We start from the raw sequence: 21,477 nt of genomic DNA on the forward strand, positions 1-21,477 counted from the left end.
CCTCTGCAACTGGATGCAAAAGTGAGTTCCCAAGCCGGCCGGAGTGGCCGTGCGGTTCTAGGCGCTACAGTCTGGAACCGCGAGACCGCTACGGTCGCAGGTTCGAATCCTGCCTCGGGCGTGGATGTGTGTGATGTCCTTAGGTTAGTTAGGTTTAAGTAGTTCTAAGTTCTAGGGGACTGATGACCTCAGAAGTTGAGTCCCATAGTGCTCAGAGCCATTTGAACCATTTGAGTTCCCAATGTCTGATGGAGGTAACTATGTACCATTAGAACCAAATCTAGTATAGGACTGCGGTGCGGCTGAGGGTCGCTTTACTTTTATGTTCTTTATAACGACATTTGGCAGAGCGTGGGAAGAAGATAGTAGGCCTACTTACATGACTCTCAGAGTGTCGTAGAAGAGACATTTTTTTTTAGAAAAAAGGCGTATATGCCGATACAGTTTAATCCGCGTTGTGAAACACATTTTGAGTATTTGGTTAAAATTGGCGCTATGTTGATTGTCTTGGTCTTCATACTTAAAAATTTCTTCTTCTCTATCTACTAAAAGTTTGACTCTGTACTATCAAACGCGTTACATTGATGGGACGAAGGTCATGGGATACCTCCTAATATCGTGTCTGATCTCTTTTTGCCAGGTGTAATGCAGCAGCTGGACGTGGCATGGACTCAAGTCGTTGAAAGTACCCTGCAGAAATACTGAGCCATACTACCTCTATAGCCGTTCATAATTGTGAAAGCGATGCTGGTGCATGATTTTGTACACGAACTGACCTATCGATTCTGTCCCATGAATTCGCGATGAGATTCATGTCGGCTGATCTGGGTGGCCAGATCATTCGCTCGAATTGTGCAGAATATTCTTCAAACGAATCGCGAACAACCATTGCCCAGTGACATGGCGCATTGTCATCAATAAAAATTCCGTGGTTGTTTGTGAACATGAAGTCCATGAAAAGCTACAAATGGCTTCCAAGTTGCCCAACATAAACATTTCTAGTCAATGATCGCTTCAGTTGGACCAGAAGACCCAGGCCAGTCCATGTAAATACAGCCCAGACTATTATGGAACCGCCACCAGTTCGCACAGCGCCTTGTTCACAAGTTGGGCCATGGTATCGTTAGGTCTGCACCACACTCTACCGCTACCATCAGCTCTTACCAAGTGAAATCCGGACTCATCTGACCAGACCACGGTTTACCATTAGCCTAGGTTCCAACTGATACGGTCAAGAGACCAGGAGTGGCGCTGCAGGCGATGTTGTGCTGTTAGCAAAGGCACTCAGTTGCCATAATCCATTAACGCCATATTTCACCGCACTGGCCTAACGTATACGTTCGTCGTGAATATCACATTTACACTACTGGCCATTATAATTGCAACACCAAGAAGAAATGCAGATGATAAACGGGCATTCATTGCACAAATATATTATACTAGAACTGACATGTGATTACATTTTCACGCAATTTGGGTGCATAGATCCTGAGAAATCAGTACCCAGAACAACCACCTCTGGCCGTAATAACGGCCTTGATACGCCTGGGCATTGAGTAAAATAGAGCTTGGATGGCGTGTACAGGTACAACTGCCCATGCAGCTTCAACACGATACCACAGTTCATCAAGAGTAGTGACTGGCGTATTGTAACGAGCCAGTTGCTCGAGCACCATTGACCAGACGTTGTCAGTTGGTGAGAGATCTGGAGAATGTGCTGGCCAGGGCAGCAGTCGAACATTTTCCGTATCCAGAAAGGCCCGTACAGGACCTGCAACATGCGGTGCTGCATTATCCTGCCGAAATGTAGGGTTTCGCAGGGATCGAATGAAGGGTAGAGCCACGGGTCGTAACACTTCTGGAATGTAACGTCCACTGTTCAAAGTGCCGTCAATGCGAACAAGAGGTGACCGAGACGTGTAACCAATGGCACCCCATACCATCACGCCGGGTAATACGCCAGTATGGCGATGACGAATACACGCTTGCAATGTGCGTTCACCGCGATGTCGCCAAACACGGATGCGACCATCATGATGCTGTAAACAGAACCTGGATTCATCCGAAAAAATGACGTTTTGCCATTCGTGCAGCCAGGTCAGTCGTTGAGTACACCATCGCAGGCGCTCCTGTCCGTGATGCAGCGTGAAGGGTAACCGCAGCCATGGTCTCCGAGCTGATGGTCCATGCTGCTGCAAACGTCGTCGAACTGTTCGTGCAGATGTTTGTTGTCTTGCAATCGTCCCCATCTGTTGACTCAGGCATCGAGACGTGGTTGCACGATCCGTTACAGCCATGCGGATAAGATACCTGTCATCTCGACTGCTCGTGATGCAAGGCCGTTGGGATCCAGCACGGCATTCCGTATTACCCTCTTGAACCCACCGATTCCATATTCTTCTAACAGTCATTGGATCTCGACCAACGCGAGCAGCAATGTCGCGAGACGATAAACCGCAATCGCGATAGGCTACAATCCCACCTTTATCAAAGTCGGAAACGTGATGGTACGCATTTCTCCTCCTTACACGAGGCATCACAAAAACGTTTCAGCAGGCAACGCCGGTCAACTGCTGTTTGTGTATTAGAAATCGATTGGAAACTTTCCTCATGTCAGCACGTTGTAGGTGTCGCCACCGGCGCCAACCTCGTGTGAATGCTCTGAAAAGCTAATCATTTACATGTCACAGCATCCTCTTCCTGTCGGTTAAATTTCGCGTCTGTAGCACGTCGTCTTCATGGTGTAGCAATTTTAATGGCCAGTAGTGTATTTATGCGGTTATTTCAGGCAGTGTTGCTTGTCTGTCATTTCGTGTTCCCGGCACACTCTTGACTTTGCGTGTCTCGGAACATTGACTTCCATAACGATTTCGGAAATGGGATATCCCATGCGTCTACATCCAACTACTACTCCACGATCAACGTCTGGTAATTCTCATCGTGCAGCCGTAATCACGTATAAAACCTTTTCGCATGAATCACTTTAGTACAAATGACAGCTCCACCATCGCACAGCCCTTTTATACCTCGTGTACGCGATACTGCGGCCATCAGTGTATGTGCGTATTGCTCTCCCATTACTTTTGTCACCTCAGTGTATATAACCTAGAGTCGCTATCTCAAGGTCTTCCGAATGGAATTAAGAACCAAATAATTTTACAGTGACGATGTTCCGGTTCCTTACGTATCTCACTAAATTAAAAAGTTACAGGATCGACCACATAGAAGAATACTAACCTCCTTGTCGGAAACACTGACGAAATCTGAAACTGCGCTGCAAATATTTGAGATTAACTGGTTTGGTTACTCGCTTTGCGCGGATCAACACCGCCTTTGGTGAGCAAGGAGAGCGAAACTCTGACAAAAGACGGAGCAATGCGGCATGTGCGCAGCTGGCGGTTATTAGGCTACGCGGCATTAGGCGACGGTCCCGCGGGAAAGTTGTCTCTCGGCGGTGGCGGCTGGGAGTAGTAATTGCGCCCGCACCATCATCCTGAGCGACAGCGGCTGCGACGCTGTCGCAACGGCGGGTCCACCCCAACGTCGCTATACCTGCCACAACGTGCCACTGCAGTCAGCCTTGGACTCATTTACACTACATGTATCCCCCGAGGTGGATGCAGGAGGTATGTTACAACAGTACTAGAATCGTTAGCAACGCTCGTCGTTTGATAGAGCTGCCATTTAGAAATTTCAAAACCCAGAACAAGGTGTAAACAAATATCTGACTTTAGATTACCGTGCCTGACATTTTGCTTTTGCATACAAAATGTTATCGTATTATGTAGCTACGCTAGATGCACAGTTAACCATCGACAGAGAATAAAAACAATATGAAGTAAGATAAATCCCAATGCTTGAAGTGCAACTTACAATAATAATGACCTTCACCTACTCAATCCAACTCACAACTGATAGAGAAAAATATTACTGACTCCGTTTCTTAAAAAACGTAACACACTTACTGTATTTGTCACTAGAACCAATCTTTGAAAGGAACCTTGAATACGCATCTTTGTGCACATATTTATAGAAGTCTTCCCCTAACATATTACTGAGATGAAATTTCGCAGTTTCACATTCTGTAACTTACTCCATAATCAGTAGATTTTTTGTTTAGTCCAGTGAGCGTTTATCCAAAGAAAGCCCCTTGAACAGTTCAACCTTTGCGAGGAATGTCAAAATAAACTTAGCATGGCTCAAGCACTTCAGTGTAAGTGTCAGTACACCTGCACCTATGAAAGAGTGGTGACCATCTAGCGTCGGACGTTCACCAGTACAAATATCTATTGATTACCAACACAGAATTACAACTTTGACAAATGCCGACAGCGCAAATATTGATTGCTGATACACAAGGTGATTCCGTAAGAGCGCGCAAAAATGTAACAGGCCATAGAGGATGTTCCACTGAACAATTTGAGGTATGCAACCTGGTGTCGGAGAAGCCAGCTTGCGGAGGTAATAGGAATAAAATCACATTACTGTGTACTTTTTTATTTACGTTAGTTTACTGCAAATACCATCATTGACACAATGAACGTACTGTATCTTAAAAAATGTGCTAAAACTGACGGCCATCAACCCTTAGTGCAAGAATGGCATCGGAGAACAAGATTCTGAAGCACCCTGACCAATTTCCCTGGTGTGTTTCGAACCATATCATAGGCAGCTACAATTCCGCAACTAATTCCATCTCCGTATCCACTGGGGTCTCATACACAAGTGACCTTAGATATCCCTATAGGAAATAATCAAGGGGATTCAGCTCAGGTGACCTTGCAGGACGTGGAATAGGATCTCCTTTTTCAATCCAGCAACCAGGAAATACTGTACCGATATTGCTCCATTGAATTGTACTGTACATCTCGAATAGCACTGAGTAATGAATGAGTCTGTCGTTGATTCATAGCACGTTCTGTTATAGGACAATGTAAATACGACACAACAGAGCCAGCTTATGGACAAGTAAAGCAAACAAAACCTGCATCATGATTTCCTGGTAATCAGCCTCGTCCTCCTTGTTTCCTTGCAAGACATAAAGAATGTACATGTAGATAAACAGCACAGTTCAAATGGGTCAAATCGCTCTGAGCACTATGGGCCTTAACATCTGAGGTCATCAGTCACCTAGACTTCGAACTACGTAAACCTAACTAACCTAAGGACATCACACACAGGCATGCCCGAGGCAGGATTCGAACCTGCGACCGTAGCAGTCGCGCGGTTCCGGACTGAAGCGCCTAGAACCGCTCGGCCACAGAGGCCGGCAAACAGCACAGTACCAGTAAACTTAAACGCACGTTAGATGTAAGTAGATGGAAAACAGTAATGCTAGACAAAGTGGGGGACAAGTTTACTTCCACATCTCCTTAAACTGGCTTCTCCGACCCCACGTACCCTACGTCACACTGTTCAGTGGAGCATTCTCTGTGCCCTGTTACATTTTTGCACTCTCTCACGGAAACACCCTGTATAATTATCACGTCAACATATAGACGGGAATATTTGGTTTTTTCCAACTACACTGACGGGAATAAAATCGCAACAGTAAGAAGGATTTATGCGACATAAACGAAAGTTGGTAGTCGTGTTTCTACATCTGAAAGATGATGCGTATTCAAATTTTACGCCAGTTGTATAATAATGACGCTAGTAGCGCCACTATGCATTATGTTAGAGTATAATGACTTTTCTGGAGACTAGAAATCTACTCTGTAGGAATCAGCATGGGATTCGAAAAAGACGGTCGTGTGAAACCCAGCTCGCGCTATTCGTCCACGAGACTCAGAGGGCCATAGACACGGGTTCACAGGTAGATGCCGTGTTTATTGACTTCCGCAAGGCGTACGATACAGTTCCCCACAGTCGTTTAATGAACAAAGTAAGAGCATATGGACTATCAGACCAATTGTGTGATTGGATTGAAGAGTTCCTAGATAACAGAACGCAGCATGTCATTCTTAATGGAGAGAAGTCTTCCGAAGTAAGAGTGATTTCAGGTGTGCCGCAGGGGAGTGTCGTAGGACCGTTGCTACTCACAATATACATAAATGACCTTGTGGATAACATCGGAAGTTCAGTGAGGTTTTTTGCAGATGATGCTGTGGTGTATTGAGAGGTTGTAACAATGGAAAATTGTACTGAAATGCAGGAGGATCTGCAGCGAATTGACGTATGGTGCAGGGAATGGCAATTGAATCTCAATGTAGACAAGTGTAATGTGCTGCGAATACAAAGAAAGATAAATCCCTTATCATTTAGCTACAAAATAGCAGGTCAGCAACTGGAAGCTGTTAATTCCATAAATTCTCTGGGAGTACACATTAGGAGTGGTTTAAAATGGAATGATCATATAAAGTAAAGCAGATGCCAGACTGAGATTCATTGGAAGAATCCTAAGGAAATGCAATCCGAAAACAAAGGAAGTAGGTTACATTACGCTTGTTCGCCCACTGCTTGAATACTGCTCACCAGTGTGGGATCCGTACCAGATAGGGTTCATAGAAGAGATAGAGAAGATCCAACGGAGAGCAGTGCGCTTCGTTACAGGATCATTTAGTAATCCTACGTATATCTCGCGAAGAGACCATGAGGATAAAATCAGAGAGATTAGAGCCCACACAGAGTCATACCGACTATCCTCCTTTCCACGAACAATATGAGACTGGAATAGAATGGAGAACCGATAGAGGTACTCAAGGTACCCTCCGCCACACACCGTCAGCTGGCTTGCGAAGTATGGATGTAGGTGTAGATGCAATTTGCTTTAAATACACGCTGTAATGCTTTTTCAGCGTTAGTTACCATTGACACTGGACGTGATGAATTGATGTTAGGCGACATAGACACCGTTGTCAACACCTAACTGAGTTTGAACGAGGTCGTATAATAATGTTACGAGAAGCTGGATGTCCCTTCTGTGATACTGCAGAAAGGCTTGGCAGTAATTTAGCCGCTGTACACGATTGCTGACAGGAGTGGTCACAAGTATGTACGGTCGCAGGACGACCGGTCTCTAAGGAAACAGTCTAGTGACACACAGTCAACATCGGTTTAGAAAACATCGTTCCTGTGAAACACAGCTTTATGCACATGAAGTGCTGAGTGCTTTTGACAAGGGAATTCAGATCGATTCCGCTTGCCTGGATTTCCGGAAGGCTGTACCACACAAGCGGCTCGTAGTGAAATTGCGTGCTTATGGAATATCGACTCAGTTATGTGACTGGATTTGCGATTTCCTGTACGAGAGGTCACAGTTCGTAGTAATTGACGGAAAGTCATCGAGTGAAACAGAAATGATTTCAGGCGTTCCCCAAGGTAGTATTATAGGCCCTTTGCTGTTCCTTATCTATACAAACGATTTGGGAGACAATCTGAGCCGCCGTCTTCGGTTGTTTGCAGATGATGCTGTCGTTTATCGACTAATAAAGTCATCAGAAGATCAAGACAAACTGCAAAACGATTTAGAAAAAATATATGAATGGTGCGAAAAGTGGCAGTTGACCCTAAATAACGAAAAGTGTGAGGAAAGCCACATGAGTACTAAAAGGAACTCGTTAAACTTCGGTTACACGATAAATCAGTCTAATCTAAAAGCCGTAAATTCATCTAAATACCTAGGTATTACAATTACGAACAACTTAAATTGGAAAGAACACATAGAAAATGTTGTGGGGAAGGTTAACCAAAGACTGCGTTTTATTGGCAGGACACTTAGAAAATGTAACAGACCTACTACGGAGACTGCCTACACTACGCTTGTCAGTCCTCTTTTAGAATACTGCTGCGCGGTGTGGGATCCTTACCAGATAGGACTGACGGAGTACATCGAAAAAGTTCAAAGATAGGGAGCAAGTTTTGTATTATCGCGAAATATGGGAGAAAGTGTCACAGAAATGATACAGGATTTGGGCTGGAAATCATTAAAAGAAAGGCGTTTTTCGTTGCGACGGAATCTTCTCACGGAATTCCAATCACCAACTTCCTCCTCCGAATGCGAAAATATTTTGTTGACACCGACCTACGCAGGGAAGAACGATCACCACGATAAAATAAGGGAAATCAGAGCTCGTACGGAAAGATATAGGTGTTCATTCTTTCCACGCGCTATACGAGACTGGAATAATAGAGAATTGTGAAGGTGGTTCTATGAACCCTCTGACAGGCACTTCAATGTGATTTGCAGAGTATCCATGTAGATGTAGACGGCCATGTGGCACTACCGAGAGCGAAGACCATCGTGTTCAGCGCGTGGCTGTGGCCCATTGTATTGCATCTGCTGCAGAAAATAGAGCAGCAGTTGGCACCAGTGACAACTGATTGTGACATATAAGTTACTTCAACGACAGACTCGAGCCAGACGCCCCCTAGCGTACATTCCACTGACCCGTAGTCACTGCCATTTGCGACTTCGGTGGTGTCAAGAGAGAGCTCACTGGAGGGAAGGGTGGAGGTCTGTTGTGTTTTATGACTAAAGCTCGTTCTGCCTCGGCGCCACTGATGGCCAGATGTTGATTACGAGGAGGCTAGTTGAGGGCCTGGAACCAACCAGTCTGTGTGCTAGACACACTGGGTCTAAACCTGGACGTATGGTTTGGGCTGCGATTTTGTGAGACAGCAAGGACACTCTCATGGTTATCCCATGCACCCTGACGGCAAAATTGTAAGTCAATCTGCTGATTCGAGCTATTATGCTGTCATTCTGAACATCATCCCAGGGGGTATTTCCAAACAGGATAACGCTCGTCCATATACTGCTGTTGTAACACAACACGCTCTAGAGTGTGTCGACATGTTGCCTCGGCCTTCTGGATTGTCAGATCGAGCACGTATGGGACATCATCGGACGACAATTCCACCGCCATCCACAAACAGCATGAACAGTCCTGTGCTGACCGAGCAAGTGAAGCGGGCGTGGAACTCCATCCCACAAACTCACATACGACACCTGCACAACACATTGCACGCACGTGTACATGCTTGCATTGACCATTCTGGCGGTTGCACCGGCTACTAATGTACCATCATTTCACATTTGGAATGGCTTATCTCGCTTTTGCATTAACCTGTAATCTGGCAGTGTTAATCACTTAAATATGTTACCCAGACAAATGTAATCCCGAAATTTCATTACTTTAGAGTAATTATTTTTTTGTTTTGCGATTTTCTCCGTCAGTGTAGAGTTTCTTCACGTCACCTTTAAATTGTACGTCAATCTGATGATTCGAGCTGTTATGTCATTCTGAACACCATCCCAGGTAGTATTTCCCAACAGGATAACGTCCATATACCGCTGTTGTAACCCAACATGGTCTAGAGAGTGTCGAGTGACGTACATAAGAAAATGTCGGAAATTTCTTGAAAAATTCTGCAAAATGTAAACAGATGTATTAAAATTCCAGCTTTTCTAGGAAACTCTGTTCATCTACACCCACATTTTTTCTCCACAAGCCACCTCATAGCGTATTGAGGAGAGTACTTCGTGTATTCATGTGAATTTCCCAATTTACTGTTCCAGTCGAGAATGGCTCTCGAGAAGGATTGCTGGTAAGCCTCGGCGTGAGCTCAAATCTCTCTCGGTATTTCGCACAACACCTGATTACAAAACGCCTGTCTTGCAGCGTTTTTCACGGAAACTGGCTGACCACTCCCGTGACGCTATCGCGCTTACTAAATGAGCCTGTTACGAAACGTGCTGCTCATCGTTGAATCTTCTTAACTTGATCAAGCAATGCTGTCTGATAAGGACCCTGACACACAGAGTGGTTACGGTTACTACAAACCACACCGCAAGTTGGGAAACGGGGCCAGATTTCTAGTAGTTTACTGTCGAGTTGATATTTTCACAAATGTTTTATTCGTATCTTACAGAAACTAGCAGTACGGCAATAAACAGCCTTTTAAACACGCCGCTAACGGCAATCAAGTAATTTATAGCAAAACAACAATTTAAAATTAAAAAAACACAGAAGCTAGCAGTACGGCAATAAACTACGTTTTAAATCACGCCGCTAACGCCAATCAAAGTAATTTATAGCAATACAACAGTTTAAAAAATTTAAAGAACATTAGTAAACAGGCTACTAAAGTAAATACAGAACTTTGTTAATGAAGTACGGTGAGGTAGTGAAGCTACCAACACCGCCATTTAAAAAAATTTAACCGGTCTCAGCCAACACACGATTAATGGCAATAAAAGGAATTTACAAACTTGGAAGAATTTTAAAAAAATTTTAAACTGAAGTGTCCCGGAATGTCATTAGAACATAACAGATATGACGGACCCGTGTAAGGCGGCCACAAATCACCCACTGAGGGATTCTCAGGCTAGACAGAATACTGACCAATTTAAATACGCCCGTAAACACAATTGCCACTCTCAGGCTGGTCACCGCACCGACTTTTAGCCAGCGAAAACTTGTTATAAGATGGCTTAACTTGCTGACAGATTTAGAGCTAACCTCGTGCAAGGAAACGTTACACCACAAAGTCCTGAATGAGCGACCACATGATCAACCAACAAGAAGCATGAATTTACTCATAACCCACGACAGAATAGCGAAACAATTAAACTGTCAAAACTAGACCTCCCATAGGACAGTAACGAGAGGAGGAGGAAAGATCACACCGGTGCCAGGGACAGGAAACCCGGTCGCCGGAGGCTACAAGGCAGAAGAGACGCTGGTTACACAAAATTATTACTTAATGATTAAACCTTCCACGAACTTAACTTGCAATTATGCTCGAACAGGCAGTACACGACCTCCGATGGCAAGGATCCACACATCCGACCGCGCACGCGTCGCCAGCGTACCCAACACGCCACGGTCACGCGACAACACGCTCTGTCAACGGAGTTCACGTCTTCTCTGCAACGTTGACGGGTAGTGACCGCTCCTTCATGTTAGGTGTCTCCTTTTAAACTCCAGTGTTGAAACGGATGATTTCAAGAAGCTTGTTAACGTCCCACCAAGGCGAAATAAACAGCAACTACTCGTGGGGCGATTCTGTTTACAACCAACACGCGGGGAGCTCTTCCGTCAACTCTACCCGCTCGTTACACACAACCGACATACATCACGTGGCGACTCGGTACAACCGACCACGCCTGCTTCGCGCTGGAGAGCCACACTGCCCTCCCGTGTCCACCACACTCTGTGCGCGCAACGCCCCTACTTCCGCGCCACCACACGAGGTTACAACCGGCCAAAGATGTCACTTCCTCCATAGCAGTTTCCCGGAAGCAAAAACGCAGATATCGATAGCATAGGGAAAAGACAACCGAGCATCCACTTAATGACAGACAACATATCAAACAAACATGTCAGGGGAAGAAAAGGAAAACCAATGCAATCTAAACACAAGGTGTAGCACGAGTCGATACACGGCTCAAACCCTAGACTGACAAATAGTATTCACGCACTGGTCGAACCAGGACTTCGTCAACTAACTCCTTTGTGGGTGAACTACATTTCCTGAGAATTCTTCCAATAAATCTGGCTGGCATCTGCCTTACATGCAATTACTTTTGTGTCGTCATTCAGCTTTAGATCGCTGCACACGCGTACTCCTACTTATTTTATGGATGTGATTGCTTGCAGTGATGGTCTTACAACCGTATAATAATACAACAGTGGGCGTTTTTCCCTATTTGTGTGCAATACGTCTCATTTTTTTATGTTCCTGGTCAACCGCCAAACCCTGCACAAAGTGTCGATCGTCTGCAGGTCTTAACACTCCTTGGGGTACACCCAAAATTACTCTTACGTCTGAAGATTTCTCACCGCTGAAAACGAATCGTACAGTCGGTCTGATATATCCTACGCTCGTATTTTATTCATTGTCGGCATTGCGGAACTGTATCGAACGCCTTCCAGGAGTCAAGGAACACGTCATCAACCTGATCTCTGGTATCTGTCGGTTTCATGAACGTTTGGACGAACGGAGCAAACATGGTTTAACACGATCGTTGTTGTTGGAACCCGTGTTGATCATACAGAGGAGATTTTAGGTCTCCTGAAATGTCATTATTTGAGAGAATAACATATGTTACAAAATTCTACAACAGATCGACGTCAGAGATATAGGCCTATAGTTTTGTGCGTCTGCTCGACAACCCTTCTTCAGAGCGGGAATTACCTGCGGTTTCTTCCCAATCTTTAGGAACGCATCGCACCTCCAGCGACCTACGAGACTCTACTGCTGGAAGACGATCACGATCGTTCGCATACTCTATGTAGTATGAAACTGACATCCCTTTAGGTATAGTAATCTTCCCTCCTTTGAGCAATTTCAGTTTTTTTTTTTCCTATCCCACGGTCACTCATTTCGATATCGGTCGCTTAGACGTTCGTGTGATTACTTAAGGAAGATACTGCAGTGAAACAGCTTCGGATAAAGAAGTTTAGTACTTAAGATCAGAACTTAGGATTTCCGATCTAGCTGGTAAATAAAATTTTACTTACGTATTGATTGAACACTAAACCCATGGCTCTCCTTATGACAGTTTTTCCTTAGTTCTGTTTTTCTTTGGCTGTGAGGCTTCGGCTGCGTTAAAATTTGCAGAGTAGCTGTCTTTTCTTTCGTAGCAGCTTTCTACCATGGCAGTAGAACTACGGCTAGTCTTTCCCATTCCTCTCAACTTCGTTCGGTAAATACACTGAAGCGCGAAAGAAACTGGTATAGGCATGCGTATTCAAATACAGAGATATGTAAACAGGCACAATGCGGCGCTGCGGTCGGCAATGCCTATATAACGCAACAAGCTTCTGGCGCAGTTGTTAGATCGGTTACTGCTGCTACAATGGCGGTTTATCAAGATTTAAGTGAGTTTGAACGTGTGTTATAGTCGGCGCAAGTGCGATGGGACACAGCATCTCCGAAGAAGCGATGAAGAGGGGATTTTTCCCGTATGACCATTTCACGAGTGTACCGTGAATATCAGGAATCCACTAAAAAATCAAATCTCCGACATCGATGCGGTTGGAAAAAGATCCTGCAAGAACGGGATCAACGACGACTGAAGAGAATCGTTCAACGTGACAGAAATGCGACTCTTCCTCAAATTGCTGCAGATTTCAATGCTGGGCCATCAACAAGTGTTAGCGTACGAACCATTCAACGAAACAGCATCGATATGGACTTTCGGAGCCGAAGGCCCACTCGTGTGTCCTTGATGACTGCTCGGCACAAAGCTTTACGCCTACCCTGGTCCAGTCAAATCCGACATTGGACTGTTGATGACTGGAAACATGTTGCCTGATCGGACGAATCTCGTTTCAAATTGTATCGAGCGGATGGAGACAACCTCATGAATCTACGGACCCTGCATGTCAGCAGGGGACTGTTCAAGCTGTTGGAAGCTCTGTTATGGTGTAGGGCGTGTGCAGTTCGAGTGGTATGGGCCCCTGATATGTCTACATACGACTCTGACAGGTGACACATACTAAGCATCCTGTCTGATCACCTGTATCCATTCATGTAAATTGTGTATTCCGACGGACTTAGGCAATTTCAGCAGGACAATGCGATAACCCACATGTCCACAATTGCTACAGAGTGGCTCCATGAACACTCCTCTGAGTTAAAACACTTACGGTGGCCAACAAACTCCCCAGACATGAACATTATTGAACATATCTGGGATGTCATGCAACGTGCTGTTCAGAAGAATATCCACCCCCTCGTACTCTAATGGATGTATGGACAGCCCTGCTGGATTCATGGTGTCAAGTCCCTGCAGCACTACTACAGATATTAGTCGAATCCATGACACGCCATGTTGCGGCACTTCTACGTGCACGCGAGGGCCCTACAGGATATTAGACAGGTGTACCAGTTTCTTTCGCTCTTCAGTGTATCCGTGTAAAGCGTTTTGCACAATACTCGGGAATTTGTCCATTGATGCTTATCATTGTCAGTGCTGGAGATGAAACGCTGATGTTGACCGCTCAGGTAATCTGAAAAAATGGTTGAAATGGCTCTGAGCACTATGGGATTCAACATCTTAGGTCATAAGTCCCCTAGAACTTAGAACTACTTAAACCTAACTAACCTAAGGACATCACACACACCCATGCCCGAGGCAGGATTCGAACCTGCGACCGTAGCAGTCCCGCGGTTCCGGACTGCAGCGCCAGAACCGCTAGACCACCGCGGCCGGCAGGTAATCTGAAATCCGTTTCTTGTCGCTCATGCTAACCAAAAAAATGGTCCTACCTTTCTTTAGACAGGGTTCTGTAAAAGCATTCGATAACTACGCCGACGACATTGCAGTGCCTGTGTCGTTAAGAAGAATGATTCGGTGTTCCTTCAACATGCATGCGACTTTCAGTTAAAACGTATGGGAATTATATAATGTGTGTACGAGTACAGGTTGTGACGCAGGGACGACGACATATAGGGGTTTGGGTCCGGCCGTGAGTTGTGCTCGGATAGCACGGGTTCGAGTTCGAAATCCGGCACAAATTTTCACTGTCGTTATTCCCTTATACAGTTGATGATTGTACGTATTCAGGATATGCTATAAAAACCCCTTCATAACCAGCGTTCAACATACATTCCATTCGGAATTTATAATTTCGTTACTGTTAGCATGTGGTTTCAGCCAGGGTATTGTCCGTAGCACTGTCTGGGCATTGCAACGTTTACAAGCGAGACAATGTCTGGCACATTGATGATACAGCAGTTAACCAGTATTATATTAACGTTTTATTTCTCCTGTCTGCCATGACAAATGCTAGTCTTTTTAATTAATGAAGATAGTATTATTCGCGCCAACGGCCTTACCGCAGTGGTAACACCGGTTCCTGTCAGATCACCGAAGTTAAGCGCTGTCTGACTGGACTAGTACTTGGATGGGCGACCATCCGGCGTGCCGAGCGCTGTTGGCAAGCGGGTTGCACTCAGCCCTTGTGAGGCAAACTGAGGAGCTACTTGATAGAGAAGTTGCGGCTCCGGTCTCGTAAACTAACATACGGACTGGAGAGCGGTGTGCTGACCACAGGCCCCTCCACATCCGCATCCAGTGACGCCTGTAGGCTGAGGATGACACGGCTGCCGGTCAGAACCGTTGGGCCTTCATGGCCTGTTCGGATGGAGAGATGAGTATTATTCGCAATCTCAAATCAGAATGAACCTTATCGGGCCTGTGGAGCTATTTCTCTACCGTAGAAACCCCATGTTCACGCCACACGCTAGTAGCCAGTTCCAGCACATTGTTGCGCTTCACCTATTAAGGGGAAAGAGGTCCTAAAATTCTCTATACGATAGTGAAGGTCGAGAAATCGTCTGAGTCATGGTTTAAGCCTTAGTCTCGTCTCCAATCCAGAGGACCACGATCGGTTCTGGGAACAATGCTGCAGAACGCTTCTGCATGTACCTCTTTGCATACCGCCCCTTTTAGCTTACTCTTAAAATATTTTATCCTGTTCTCATTGATAAGCCTCATTGCTTTGTGTGAACCTCCCTCCAGGTTGTAAGATGCCACACTATTTATTTCCATTAATTGTGCATCATGATCAGATACTCCACAACTGCAACTGCAGCTTTCCTTAAAATACTACAGTATTTTATTTAGTATGCAAGAGTGTCGGATCTTGATTTAATCTTGCCTTCACATAAATTTCCCTAATCCTCTTATATGATATTTTAATTCCCTTAGTTGTACATGGCTTACTAGTTTACTAAAGGATCTTTTGGATAATTTTGTAGGAAATCAGCATTCTAGTATTGAGACAAATTTGCTATGGAATAATTGAATTTGAAATTAGCCTCTCTTCTGCGTATACCTCATCGCATACCACCCCTTTAGGTTACCTTTTAAATATTGTAACCTGTGCTCATTGATAAGCCTCACTGCTTTGTATAACCCTGCCTCGAGGTTGTAAGATGTCACACTGTTTATTTCCATTAATTGTGAATCTTGATCAGATAGTCCACAGTTGCAACTGGTTACACATAAATTGTTTCAGCCTGAGTCTATAAAAATGTTATCACTCAGTGTCCTACTAATTTTTCTGCACACGAGTTGGAAAACTGATTACTGAAATTAATTTGAAACACCGAAATAACACAGCCGGCCGCTGTAGCCGAGCGGTTCTACGCGCTTCAGTCCAGAACCACGCGGCTGCTACTGTCGCAGGTTCGAATCCTGCCTCGGGCATAGACGTGTGTGATGTCCTTAGGTTAGTTATGTTTAACTAGTTCTAAGTCTAGGGGACTGATGACCTCAGATGTTAAGTCCAATCGTTCTTAGAGCCATTTGAACCATCTGAATCCAAATAACAGTTCTAGTTGATTTTTACTGTTACATATTGAGTATATCAATGACGTGTTGGTCCTCCTCTGGTCCCTATGCAAGCAGTTATTCGGCTTCACCTTGATTATTAAAGTTGTCGGATGTTCTTCTGAGGAATATCTTGCCAAATTCTGTCCAGTTGGTGCGTTAGACTGTCAAAAACCGGACCTGGTTGGAGGGCCCTGCCCGTAATGCTCCAAAAGTTCCCAGTTACGGAGAGATTCGGCGATCTTGCTGGTCTTGGTAGGGTTCGGCAAGCGCGAAAAGAAGCTGCAGAAACTCACGCCGAGTGAGCGCGGGCATTATCTGGCTTAAATGTAAGCCGAGGATGACTTGTCATGTAGAGCAACAAAACAGGGTTTCGGATATTGTCGACGTACTGCTGTGCTGTAAGGGTGCCGCGAATGACAACCAAAGGGGTCCTGCTACGAAAATAAATGGCACCCTGTACCATCTCTCCTGGTTGTCAGGCCATATGGCGGGCGGTAGTCTGGTTGGTATACCACCACTGTCCGAGGCGACTCCAGACGTGTTTTCGGCCTGGAATCTTATTCACTGGAGAAGAATTGTCTTCAGTGATGAGTCCCACTTCTAACCGAGCCGCGGCGAATATTGAAGACATTTCTGGAGACTCCCAGCACAGCGGTGGGACACCAACCTCACTATCGACCGCGATACGCGTCGACAACCAAGACTGATCGTCTGTGATGCTATTTCTTTTCAGAGCAGGACCCTTTGTTTGTCATCCGCTGCACCATTAAAGCACAGCTGTATGCCAACTATATTCTACAACTGATGTTGTTCCTACTCATGACAAGCCATTCTGGGTTTACTCTCGCTTTCCAAACCGCACCTTGGCCAACAAGGTCATCTAGTTTCTCCCCAGCTCAGAACGTCTTGAGCATTACTGCAGGGCTCTCCAAACATCTCGGGACTTTGCTGATCTAACGTTCCAACTGGACAGAATTTGGCACGATATCCTTCAGGAGGACATCCAACAACTCTAGCAATCAATACCAAGCCGAATAACTGCTTGCATAACGACCAGAGCTGGACCAACCCGTTATTCGCTTGCTTAATTGGTGAAGGTCATTCTCTTTAATAAATCATACAGTTCTTCTGAAATTCTAATCACTTGTTTGCCTTTACATGAACATCACGTCTACCAATTTCCGTCGCATTCCTTCATGGTGCACCCTTCCGTCCCCATTTTAATGGAGTTCTGTTCCAACACCATGTTTTCTTTCAAGACCAGGCTGGGCTCCTGATTTAGTGTTTGGTAATCTCGTCTGATCTTGATAATCTTTTTTATGAACGATCTTTTATACGTTTTCTGAACATAAATACAAATTTGTTAGAGTAAACACAAATAAAACACGTGTAACGAAGAATGCTTCTTTTATTTGGTTTGAAAAACATAAAAAAATACGTTAACACATGCATTAGGTGCAAATCAGATCGGTGGTCTAGCGGTTCTAGGCGCTCAGTCCGGAACCGCGCGACTGCTACGGTCGCAGGTTCGAATCCTGCCTCGGGCATGGATGTGTGTGATGTCCTTAGGTTAATTAGGTTTAAGTAGTTCTAAGTTCTATGGGACTGATGACCACAGATGTTAAGTCCCATAGTGCTCAGAGCCATTTGAACCATTTGCAAATCAGATCTTGATTTATTTTTATTTTATGTAAGAGCAACTACTGATTGTTTCAACCATGCAATATTTTACTGAAAGTCGTCTTGCCAGTAACACACTCAGCCAACATCACCAAAATGTAAAAACGTATCAAAATTTCTGACGGTTTCCCCAAGAAAGAGAGAATGAAATTTACTCCATTGAACTGATTATCAGATTAGTTTGTGACACAGTTAGGGGGGGGGGGGGGGGGAGGAGGACCGACGTGTAATTATTAGCCCCATCAGAGGTTGTTTTCATACTTAAATCAACTTTGAGAACGGATGTCAGTTCGTGTTTTGTTCGTTATCTTTCCTCTAATCCTGATTTGTTGACATAACAATCACTAGATGCCCTCACAACGCCGTAATAAGATTCTCACTACCAGCTTCTGTCCCACACTCTAGCTGGGAGCGTGTTAAGGATATTTTTTGCTTATAAAGTGAACAGTGAAAAAGTTCAAATATACCTAACCGCCGGCCGGGGTGGCCGAGCGGTTCTAGGCGCTACAGTCTGGAACCGCGCGACAGCTACGGTCGTAGGTTCATATCCTGTCTCGGGCATGGATGTGTGTGATGTCCTTAGGTTAGTTAGGTTTAAGTAGTTCTAAGTTCTAGGGGACTGATGACCTCAGAAGTTAAGTCCCATAGTGCTCAGAGCCATTTGAACTATTTTTTTGTACTTAACCGAGTCGCAACACGATACAACGCTGAAGGCAGCAACAGGAACGACCCATGCGGCAGCTGGTTGCTGGCATGTGGGATCCATCTGGAGGTGGCATACACCCGACATCGATGGCTGGCTGCAATGGCGGTGATGGCCCCAGTGTTGAATTTTGAACTGTCAGGCAGGGCATCCGCAGGTAGGCCACAGCTGCAGGTTTTGGCGAATTGACACGTATGGCCCGGCAAGGACGGTACACTGCTCGCTTGCAGCTGAGCAGGCAGGCAGATGGGCAGGAAGCCTGACATATGGTGCCGGCCGAGCCACACCTGGTAGGTAGACAGCTTGCTCTACAGGCCCGACTACGGAGTGATAGCTGGGCGGCGCCACTGGGTGGTGGCGCGCCGCGTCATCCATATGTGGCGCAGGCACTGGCTCTCGTGCTGAATGCATATGAAGAGCGCTCAGCTCCCCTCCGTAGTACCGCGAACTCACGGCGTAACGCCCAATCCACGTGAGCCTGTATGGCAGATGACTTTGATGTGGCATGGTACGACAGACTTACTCCATGCTAGAAGCGGTGTGCGCTGACACAGCGGGTGCCAGGCAGCAGCATCATAAGGCCGGGCTCCCACAGCTGCAACAATGTATGACTTGGCATGACTTCGCTGGCTCACCTCATCTAGTGGCGACGTGTTAATTCGTGGCGATTTGCCATGACAAAATAGTGGCTTCCTCTTGAAGCGACAGGTGGGCTACGCCAATTCTGACACCATTTCTATGCTAGTACATTGTACTGGGAAGGACCAGGGTTCGGGATTTTGATAAGGAACAGGAGATCTGAGAGATAAACATGTTACACAGTGCGCACCCTGGACAGCGGACTATCGCCACGAACTATTGGGGCAGCCATTGTGGTTCGGTTGAGGTGCACTAGAGCCGAGAATATACGATAGCAGCAGGAGGGGGGAGAAACGCGTAGTTCCAGTCCAAAAACCAAGTCTAGGGACAGCGAGAATCTCCTTCTTATGCTCTGGCCGTGACTCTATGGACAGCAGGTGATTCTGTTCCCACACACTTACTGGTTGTCTCCATGCATCAAACGGAAAGCATACCCTATCAGCAACCCTTACCGAAATGAATTTCCTCTGTCCTGAAATACAGGCTGGCTTCTGACATAGGCCGTGTGAAAGGCTGCCTATATGAGCAGGAAAACCATCTCGTAACTACTCGATCTGCAATGCTCTACATCCAATTGCACGATCAGTTGATGTGCTGCTCCCATGTCCCTCATGCTAATGTTTCGTCCAGTCTCAAAGTCGGATAGATGGGGATAAGCAGAGGTGCATATTCTCTGGGCACGCTGTGTTGCGACTTGAAAACTGCCTGTTACGTTAGGCACGCCCAGCAGTCATCGTGTACTCACACCATTCTTCATCTGTAGGAATGACTTTTTTCTGGTCTGAAAATATTGAAAATAAGCTCGCATCCGCTGGAGATTTTAGTCAATGTCTCATAAGCAAATAAATAGTGGAGTATGAGTTTGGTTCGTTCGGCTGACGTGTTCATGCTTTAAAACTTCGCATTTCCAGCAGAGTATTTTCATACGACCTGTTCGCACTAGCCTCGGACCACTCATTTGATTTGCAGTTAATTGTATTTACTGTTTCATCATCAGTGAAGTCCATAGAGCCCAATATATCAAACATTGCCGCCAAATTACTGTGCACTCGGTTCACTTGTTAGAGGAGTGCAGTCAGCTAGTGCTGCATAAACTGTTGAAAAAGCATTTTTCGACACTAACATATCTGCAATTGAGTGTGCTTTGCTCGATGGGGAGCAAAGGATGAACGGATAAACTTTGTGAAACTACCAACACAACATTACTGTAAAACAAAATCTAAAACTAAACGAAATAAAAGTATTTATTCAAAAAGGCAAATATATGTCATATGTGAAATCAAAATCCGATGCTGGTTAACATTTAACAACGTGTTGCTCCGTCCCATGCGTGGTAGCATGCCGGCTCCTTCTCAGGATGCAGTCCGCAAGGTCTGCTCACTCTTCAACTACGGACCTCTTGAAGTCAACCAGTGTTTGAGCACGCTTCCTGCGACAACGCATCTCGAGGTTGAACTGGTCCCCAAGCACGATCTATCTGGTTCTCGTCAGCACATGCCGAAGGCAATTCCAGTCGGTAGATTCTTGCCTCCTGCAGGTGGGCGTGGTATTCTCGTACATTATCATCTTAAAGACGAATTCATCGCCGAAAAGTTCACTGTAGGTTTACAAAATATATTAGAGGATCCTACCCGATACTGCATAGCCCCAAATTCCTCTCGATAGCAGAGGGAGATGTGTGACCTCCCTACACGATACCGACACAGAAAACATAACATGATTAACGCGCCATCGTGCTGACAGTGCGAAACTGTAGGCGGAAGATGTGTGTAGACAAATCCTGCACTCATTGTTAAAAAGAACAGGACGTCATTGATCCACTTTCCTTCCTTCTTCACACGCCGTGCAGATGAGAAGTCTGTATTACTGTTCTTAGTGGACGTCTGTAGGCCAAGTTAAAAGTATGGCGACGCTTACTTATTGTATGGGTTTGACACATCGCTCCAGCTGTGTCCAACGGCAGCGCGTAGTTCTGTTCCATTCTCCTTGAGAAACCTACGAGGCATGATAGACTGCTCAGCTAGACTGAGAATGCAGCTTTACTCTCATCCCCATTAAGCAGGTGGTTGGAAGTAATGATTTTCTTTGGTCAAAAGGGTACTTCAAATGGCTCTGAGCACTATGGGACTTAACTTCTGAGGTCATCAGTCCCCTAGAACTTAGA

General features: G+C 45.4%; 1 protein-coding gene and 1 pseudogene across 1 annotated transcript in view; both read left to right on the top strand.

Moving 5' to 3' along the window:
• LOC126249471 (uncharacterized) overlaps nucleotides 1-21,477 on the top strand; it is a 293,036-nt gene that overhangs the window by 212,241 nt on the left and 59,318 nt on the right. The gene's annotated exons all lie outside the window — the stretch shown is intronic.
• On the top strand, nucleotides 14,777-14,894 carry LOC126250047 (5S ribosomal RNA; annotated as a pseudogene).

The sequence above is a fragment of the Schistocerca nitens genome, chromosome 3 (assembly GCF_023898315.1).
Source record: "Schistocerca nitens isolate TAMUIC-IGC-003100 chromosome 3, iqSchNite1.1, whole genome shotgun sequence".
NCBI classification, from domain to species: domain Eukaryota; kingdom Metazoa; phylum Arthropoda; class Insecta; order Orthoptera; family Acrididae; genus Schistocerca; species Schistocerca nitens.